Raw genomic sequence first — 9,542 nt, forward strand, 5'->3', positions numbered from 1 at the left:
GCAGATGAAGCTCCTGACACCACTTCTGCCTTTTCCTTTGCGAGCAACCCGCCCACAGACAGGCAGTCTCTGCAGACTCTCCAATATTGGCCTTTCTCATCGGCTGATCTGTACAATTGGAATGCTGGGTTCTCTCTGGACCGGCCAGATTAGAACAACAACACGGTTCAAGTTAAGGAGAGGTTGACAGTTTACCGGCCGGGCTCTAGTCTAAAGGGAGCGATGAGATGCCCCACCAATTTGGCTAAGGTAAGAGACGTGATGCAGGGCCCTACAGAGCCCCCGTCTGTTTTTCTAAAAAGATTGATAGAAGCTTATAGATACTATACTCCTTTTAACCCAACCTCTGAGGGTCAATGAGCCGTAGTTGCTATGGCTTGTAAAGATTACATGCCATGGCTTTACAAGATTTAATTAAGGAGGCAGGAAAGGTGTATCAGAAGAGAGAAAGAGAGGAAGAGAAGAGAAAGAGGGAAAAGCGAGAAGAAGAAGAGAGGGAGAATAAGAGGGAAAGAAGACAGGAGAGGAATTTAAACAGGATTTTGGCCACAGTAGTAGGGGAACGTAAAGGAAGGAACAGGCCAGAGAATAGACAGACAGGGTACCTGGGCAACAAGGAAACCAGACCTGAAGGAAGAAGATCTGTCCAAAAGATTTTAGAGAAGGACATTGGGCACAGGAATTCCCAAAGAAGAAGGGAAGGGCCCCTAAGGTCTGAAAGATGATGAATAGCGGAGACGGGGCTCAGACCCCCTCCCCAAGCCTAGGGTAACCCTGATGGTGGAAGAGACTCCCATGGACTTTTTAATTGACACAGGGGCAGAGCATTCTGTTTTGAAACATCCACTGAGAAAAATTAAAAAATAAAAGAACCATAGTGATTGGAGCCACTGGTCAGAAACAATACCCCTGGACCACTGCATGCACTGTAGATCTGGGGAAAGGCCAAGTGAGTCATTCCTTCTTGGTCATTCCTGAGTGTCCCACACCACTTCTAGGAAGAAATCTTCTAACTAAATTAAAGGCCCAGATCAGATTTACCCAAGAAGGGCTGAGAGTAAATTGGAAATCTCCCACCTTCGTAGTCTTAGCCCTGCAGCTTGAGGAAGAATACCGATTGCATGAAGGCATAAAGCAAACGGAGGTGCCAGACCTAAAAGATTGGTTGACTGCTTTCCCTAGAGCATGGGCAGAGACTGGAGGCATGGGAATGGCTGTCAGAGTTCCCCCTGTGGTTGTGGGACTGAAGACGGATGCAACCCCTATAGGAGTGCGACAATATCCAATGAGCCATGAAGCAAGAGATGGAATCAGGCCACATATTCAGAGACTATTACAATTAGGTATTTTGGTACCTTGCCAGTCACCCTGGAATACTCCTTTACTGCCGGTAAAGAAACTTTGCACGAGTGACTACTGAGTCCAAGACCTGAGAGAGGTCAATAAGAGGGTCCAAGATATTCACCCAACTGTTCCTAATCCCTATAACCTCCTCAGCTCACTCCCTCCGGAGCGAAAATGGTACACAGTACTTGATTTAAAAGATGCTTTCTTTTGCCTGAAGTTACATCCCTCCAGCCAGCCCATATTCGCCTTTGAGTGGAGAGATCCTGACACTGGACAAATGGGACAATTGACCTGGACACGGTTACCCCAGAGGTTCAAAAACTCCCCCACCCTTTTTGATGAGGCTCTACATTGAGATTTAGCCTCCTTCTGAGCTGAAAACTCCCAGATCACTCTGCTTCAATATGTTGATGACTTACTCCTTGCTGCAACCACGAAGAGAGAATGCTGGCAGGGGACCAAGAGATTGCTAGCAGAACTGGGTGAATTGGGTTACCGGGCCTCTGCTAAAAAAAAGCCCAGCTATGTCAGATGGAAGTAGTCTACTTGCGATATACCCTCCGGGATGGAAAATGGTGGCTGATAGAGGCTAGAAAAAGGACTGTGACTCAAATACCAACACCAGCTACTCCAAGACAGATGAGAGAATTTTTGGGCACCGCTGGGTTCTGCAGACTTTGGATACCTGGGTTTGCAACACTGGCTGCCCCCCCTGTACCCCCTGACCAAGGAAAGTGGAGAATTCAGATGGACATCAGAACATCAGAAAGCCTTCGAAAATATTAAGGAGGCCCTTCTGAGTGTGCCAGCCTTGGCATTGCCAGACCTAACCAAGCCCTTCATCCTTTGCTTTATGCCTTCATAAAAAAAATGACTAAATTAATCTTAGAGACGGGTGGGAATTACTGGACAGACCTCCTTCCCTTTGCCTTGTTCCATGTCAGGACCACACCGGGAAAATTTAAGCTCACTCCATATGAAATCCTGTACAGGGGGGCCTCCCCTGCTCACTGAAGTAGAGAGAGTATTAGGTCCTTTAAAATTTAACCCTGGTCCTTCATTGTTTACACGCATGAAAGCCCTAGAAGTGGTCAGAAACACCGCCTGAGAGCAGCTCAAGGAGGCCTACGAACCAAGAGATTTGATGGTACCACACCAGCTCCAGGTGGGAGATGCAGTTCTCATCTGACGACATTGAGCTGAGAATCTGAACCTTGTTAGAAAGGCCCTTGCATCGTGCTGCTGACCACCCCCACTGCTGTCAAAGTAGAAGGCATCTCTGCTTAGATTCATGCCTCTCACGTAAAGCAAGCTCCTGAAGAATAAATCCCCTTGGTTGACCACCCTTATTTCTACTCTGATAGACCCTCTAATAATTTTGCTCCTACTGCTGACGTGTGGCCCACTAATTCTTAATAAACTAATGGCCTTTGTTAGAGAGAGGATTGGTGCCGTCCAGCTGTTAGTATTAAGACAACAATACCAGTCTCTGCAGAACCTTGAAAAAGAGGTTGCAGTTTAGTTCTAAGATTAGAACTAGTAACTAGAAAAAGTGGGGAATGAAAGATCCTGACAGAATGTAAAAGGACACAGAAGCGCTGAAATTGGCAAGATAGACATCAGTGTTAGCAGAACTAGCTTCACTGATTCAGAAAAATAGAGGTGCACAATGCTCTGGTCACTCCTTGAACCTATGTGTCTGCCAATGTTTTGACCGTTCCTTGACCCATGTGTGTACCCACTGATGAAGCCCATTGCCAGGTGTTTGTGATATTGGTTGCTGAGAAAGGGTCAGAAAATCTCCCCAGCAACCACAGCCTGGCCAATTCTGAGTTGCTACACCTGCACCAGAATCTTTCCTAGTACCCATCCCATACCCATTTCTTGAGAATAGACATTGTTTAGATCTGGAAATCCCCTAATCTTCCCCTTCTCCTTTCCCCCCTGAGGGCCTATAAAAACTGGGACCTCTTTCCCCTCGAGGTCGACTCCTCTACCCCTGCTTGGGATATGAGTCATCCCCAGAGCTCTGGCTTTCCCTGAATAAAGTCTCATGTGGTTTGCAACAAACTCAGTCTATCGTGAGTTCTTGGGTGTCTGCTATTGTCATGAGGCCTGAGTGAGGGGCTCCTTTTGGAGTCTTTCAGTACAACCACATTTTAAAAGCGTAAACAATCCATTCTCTTTAAAACCAACACCAAAAGCATTACTTTCACATTACAAAGTTTTTAAGGGTCTCCCTACAGCTGAACTGCAGTTAGTGAGGCTGGATCATTCTGAGATGGTGGCCCAAAGTACTCTAGAAATTCGGAAAGCAAAACTCAACGTCCAACAATTCAGTTTCTCCAAAAACACCAAGTGAATCATCCAGATGCTACAAAGTTTGGCTGCTTGTTCCTGCACACGAATGCAAGATGGTGCAGCCTCCAATACCTCAAAGAGACAGACATTTCCCTAAATCCTATCTTTTAAGAGTCTGGATTTTTAAGATAAGAATTACATAGAATATTACCCAATTTAAGAATTTTTTTTTTTTTTTTGGTTTTTTTTCGAGACAGGGTTTCTCTGTATAGCCCTGGCTGTCCTGGAACTCACTTTGCAGACCAGGCTGGCCTCGAACTCAGAAATCTGCCTGTTTCCATGGGTTGGCTCATGCTACATGCTGTAGTTCTGAATTACTCCAACCTGGAGTTAGTTTTAAGCCAACTTTATGTTACCAATGTTACAAATTTTTAATCATACCCTATATCTTATAAACCAATAATCTATATCCAAGACATGCAGAACATGTTTATACTTTAAAAACTAGTCAGAAAGAACAATGAAATGACCGCATACATTTACTTATTAAAACCAGACAAAATTCTTAATTTTTCTAGTTGTAATTTCAAGAGAGGAGCTCCTTGTCACCTGCTGAGCCCAATAATCACAAGCACAGAGACCTTTCTAGGAAAAAACAGCCATCAGTTTGCTTACCATAGAACTTGAGAAGCTGCTGGCCCCTCTGAGAGTGGCTTTTACAGACAATTAGCTCCTAGCAGGGCTTCTCCAGCTGTGATAAACTCCTAACTACAGGTGCAGGGCTCTAGAGGCCAATTGAGACTGTTATTTCTCTCTCTCTCTCTCTCTCTCTCTCTCTCTCTCTCTCTCTCTCTCTCTTTTCTTTTCTTTTTTTTTTGTCTTTAAAAAAAAAACCGAGTTAAAACTAAACCAAGGGGTGAACAACCAGCAGATAAAGTTTTAACATTTTTTTTCTCTTGAACTTGAAACACATAACAACAATCAGACCACAAAATGAAAACACTGATGTAACATAAAACAGTCAGTTTTCATGGACATGTGTAGCCTCACTCAGCCTTGAAGCAGGCTGATCCAGACTTTGACCTTGCTGCCACTAAGAAGGAGGTTACCTAGGGTGGAACCTTCTGACCTAGATTGCTCTATTGTTCTGTCTCCTCCCTCTGCTCTCCTTCAAGACACTGCTACCTGCTGAGAGGCCCCTGAGATATTGCAGAGGAGCATCATATCCTGCATGTCACCTGCAGGCTGGCTCCAGACACCAAGAATGGACTGGCGGGGTGGGGGGTGGGGGGTGAGAGGGTGAGGGGTGGGGAGGGGGTGGTGGGAGGAATGGGCCTTCCCCCTTATAAGCACGGTCTCTTAGTAAACTTGCAGGCCTTGAACAGAAACGTGTCTTGGTTTCCATTAGTTTCTCTCGCAGTCTAAGTCTCTTTCAGCCCCAACCTGCCTCCCAGATATACCTGGTTCATGTAGGCCAAGGGCCAGCATACAACAGAAATGGATGGATTGGTACGCCAAGGACAGACAATAGACAGAGAGAGGAGAGAATTAGATATCCCAAACGGACCCAGATATCCTACCTAAGAGACTCAGATCCAAATATTCCTCTAGTAGGAGCCAGAGTTTAGGCAGGATGTCTCCCAATCTCCTCCTGTCCTTAGGAGAGCTCTGCCACAGTTTATGTTCATTTACCTTCTCGTTTGCCAAAGCATCCCCAGATAGTTGGAGAGGACTTCTTTTCTCAAACCCATTCTCTCATGTCTCAGGTGTAAACTATCTCTAGTCTGGGTCCAAAGACTAAAAGCACCTATGAGGATTACCTTTGCTTTTCTAGATTTTAGCATAGCTCTAAACACATACACACAACACATTTTACCATTACCTTGTCCTTTTATAAGGTTTATTTACTGCTGCCCCAAATCTTTGTAATAATCTTGGAACGTGCTACCCACACATTCCCATCTTTTAAGACCAATGGGGGAGCCTGCCTGGCATGGGGCTGACCATGCCTGCAGCCCTGTGCGCTCCTCCCTCTGCATCTCGCTCTGGAGGGCACAGCGGCCTCTAGTTCTCGAACCTTGGAGAAGAGCTCCAGCTGCGAGAGTCTCGGCTCCCAGTGGCAAGGCTGCCCAGCAAGGACTCACTGTCCAGTTAATGTGTTAAGAACCATTGACATTTGAGGATCATCAGAAGTGAAGATAAAACATCTCAAAAATTATAATTCCTTCCACTTCGCTTTCAGAGAACTCGGTGCATAGCAAATCAGCTTCTGCTATATCATCTATTCCATTTCAACTTCTGCAGACAACTTTTCTCCTGATTTGAGGGTCCTGAGGGAGTCAAACAAGTTAGCAGAAATGGAGGAACCAGCCCTGATTCCAGGAGAGAACATAAAGATATGGTCAAAGATGTGACTTACATATGTCCATTCACTGGTGCTGTACGAGGAACACTGACTGTCACAAATTACAGATTATATTTCAAGAGCATGGAGAGGGACCCCCCCCATTTGTTCTAGATGCTTCTTTTGGAGGGATAAGTAGAGTAGAAAAAATTGGTGGTGCATCTAGTCGAGGTGAAAACTCTTATGGCCTTGAAACTGTGTGCAAGGATATCAGGAACTTACGATTTGCTCATAAACTGGAGGGGCGAACAAGAAGATCCATATTTGAGAATCTAATGAAATATGCATTTCTTGTGTCTAATGGCTTGCCTCTTTTTGCTTTTGAGTATAAAGAAGTATTCCCCGAAAATGGGTGGAAACTGTATGACCCCCTTCTAGAGTACAGAAGGCAGGGAATTCCAAATGAAAACTGGAGAATAACAAAGATAAATGAACGCTATGAACTCTGTGACACATATCTTGCCCTCTTGGATGTGCCAGCAAACATTCCTGATGAGAAGCTAAAGAGAGTGGCATCATTTAGGTCATGGGCCCAGATCCCAGTTGCATCCTGGATTCATCCTGAAAGTCAAGCCACAGTCACTTGCTGCAGCCAGTCCATGGTTGGAGTGAGCGGAAAGCAGAGTGTGGAGAATGAATGGCTGAGCTTTGCACATAGATTCCAACTAAGAGTTGGCCATGGAGATAAGAACCATGCTGATGCAGACAGATCACCTGTTTTCCTTCAGTTTATTGACTGTGTCTGGCAAATGACAAGACAGTTCCCTACCATATTTGAATTCAATGAGTTTTTTCTCATTACCATCCTGGACCACTTGTACTGTTGTTCATTTGGAACATTCCTTTGTAACAGCAAACAGCAGAAGGGGAAAGAGAATCTTCTTAAGAAGACAGTGTCACTGTGGTCCTATATAAACAGCCAGCTGGAAGACTTTAATAATCCTCTTTATGGAAGCTACTCCAATCATATCCTTTACCCAGTAGCCAGCATGTGCCACCTAGAGCTCTGGGTGGGATATTATATAAGGTGGAACCCCCGGATGAAACCTCAGGAACCTATCCACAGCAGATACAAAGAACTAAAATCAGGGACTAGACAAGGCTGTCTACTCTCCCTACCTATTCAACATTGTACTTGAAGTCCTAGCCAGAGCAATTAGACAACAAAAGGAGATCAAGGGGATACAAATCGGAAAAGAAGAAGTCAAAATATCGCTTTTTGCAGATGATATGATAGTATACATAAGTGACCCTAAAAATTCCACCAGAGAACTCCTAAGCCTGATAAATAGCTTCGGTGAAGTAGCTGGATATAAAATTAACTCAAGCAAGTCAATGGCCTTTCTGTACACAAAGGATAAACAAGCAGAGAAGGAAATTAGGGAAACAACACCCTTCTCAATAGTCACAAACAATATAAAATTCCTTGGCGTGACTCTAACTAAGGGCGTTCCTCTTATATCTGATCTCTAGCACAGCTTTGAGAAGCAATGTCTTTTAGGGTGCTGGTTCAACCCCAGAGGTGGAGGTCAGTGTAGGTGGAGGGACACAGCTTCATGATGCAAGGGAGTCAGTGGATCACTGAGGACCAAGAGAGTCACTGGGGCTATGAATTCAGGTGATAGGTCTGTACCATCAAGCTCTGCGCCTCAGCTCCTGTGTGACAAAGACTGTTTCTTCCACATAGCACAGGAGGCCCACCATGTCAGAGTACTCAGATATTTCTGCCTGATTCTCCAAGCACATGCGTTGGGGGTGGAGGTTACAGAGACCAACAGTGGATGAATGAGGCCTTTGTAAGCATCAGAGGCCCCACAGGATCCATATTCTGTCTTATGTCTCACAGCAGTTCTCTCCAATGACACCATCAGAAGTGACAATTCTAACCCCAGGGAGGATGAGGATGGTAGCCTTAAAGCATGAACCTAAGACTCAGAATAAACCTACCTGTGAAGGGTAAATAGTCACAGTCTCTCAGCAGGTGACTGGCTGACGCTGTCAGAGGACACCAGGACTATCACTTATGTCCCACCTGACACAGGACCTTAGAAATGTACAATGTGGAACTCAGTGAGTGTCATGTACAGTGACCCATTCACCCCGACCATTAACTCTGAGGAATACAGTGTTAATTGTATTAATTAAGTATGTTAATAACTTCCATACCATTCTTGCTACAACTGTCTAAATACAGAGAGATAGAGCCAGGACACTTGGTTGCTCCTCAGTTCACGACACAGACCCTCTGCACCTCATTAAGACCAGGGCATTCTGGCCTAGCTCAAGGACATGCAGTCAGGCCCAAAACTGAGCTAGAATGTGTTGGAGGGACTTCTCTTGCCTTAAGAGAGTCATGGTGATGGAGTGCAGGGGATATCTTGAACTCAAAGTTAATGAACAGGTGCGTATTTAGTGTTGATCTTCTCTGGGTATGCTGGTGGTGGACTAAGGCTTATGCATGCTATATGAGTACTCTTTTAGAAAGCTGCACCCTAGCTCTGGCTGGGACCTGCTTAACTGAGGTTATAGCACTGATACTATATCCTTCTATAGAACAGGATTTCCCCTTCTCTCTGCTGACATAACATGTGGCTTTGTTCTGTTTGCTCCAATGGCTCAGATGTCCTGCTGATATTCTCCTCAGACACTCATTAACATCCAGGGTCAAACCTCAACCTCTCCTGCCATGCAGCCTCCCACCCCCTTGCACCTTAGTCTTGGATTATCAGCTGGAAGCCCCAGTCTCCCTCCCAAGAGCTCTTTATTCCCAGAAACACCACTACTACTGATGGATCCCATATTTCCCTTGTCTAGAACTTGACCATTGGCCTCAATAGGACCACAGAGAAAGAAACCTACAGGTCTTGGTAAGTGGATTATTGAAATGTCAGCATTGAGCTTTGGGATGAAGCCTTGGCTTTATGAATAGATCCAGATACTAATTCCCAGCCCAAGCCCACAGGCACAAACAGTTCCCAATCATCTCATGCCATCTATCTCTGTCTCTTCCCTTTTTTCTTGCATCTCTGATTACTCCTGGATGAACCAAAATTGGTGTTGGGAGAGAGAGATGGGGAGAGGGAGAGGGAGAGGGAGAGGGAGAGGGAGAGGGAGGAGAAGGAGAAGGAGAAGGAGAAGGAGAAGGAGAAGGAGAAGGAGAAGGAGAAGGAGAAGGAGAAGGAGAAGGAGAAGGAGAAGGAGAAGGAGAAAGAAAGAGAAAGAGAAAGAGAAAGAGAAAGAGAAAGAGAAAGAGAAAGAGAAAGAGAAAGAGAAAGAGAGAGAACGTTTCTCTTGGGAAAGAGGAACTTTCCAAGGGGGAAGGTGAACTTAAGATTATGTTGGTGTTCTTTCTGGTGCCACTCATTCATTCTCATCACTTCCATTTGCTTTTGTGATCCCCATGACCCTGAAGGATCACTCAGAACTTGTAACCATGCTCATGTCCCTTTACCCTAACTGCTCTGAGTTTCTTTATTGTTTCAGCTGGTAA

At 45.1% G+C, this 9,542-nt stretch overlaps 1 pseudogene; it reads left to right on the forward strand.

Moving 5' to 3' along the window:
- The first annotated feature begins 222 nt into the window (after positions 1-222).
- On the forward strand, positions 223-9,542 carry LOC110288591 (phosphatidylinositol-3,5-bisphosphate 3-phosphatase MTMR2-like; annotated as a pseudogene).

This window comes from Mus caroli, unplaced genomic scaffold, assembly GCF_978045245.1.
Source record: "Mus caroli unplaced genomic scaffold, Mus_caroli_1 scaffold_8, whole genome shotgun sequence".
Lineage (NCBI taxonomy): Eukaryota > Metazoa > Chordata > Mammalia > Rodentia > Muridae > Mus > Mus caroli.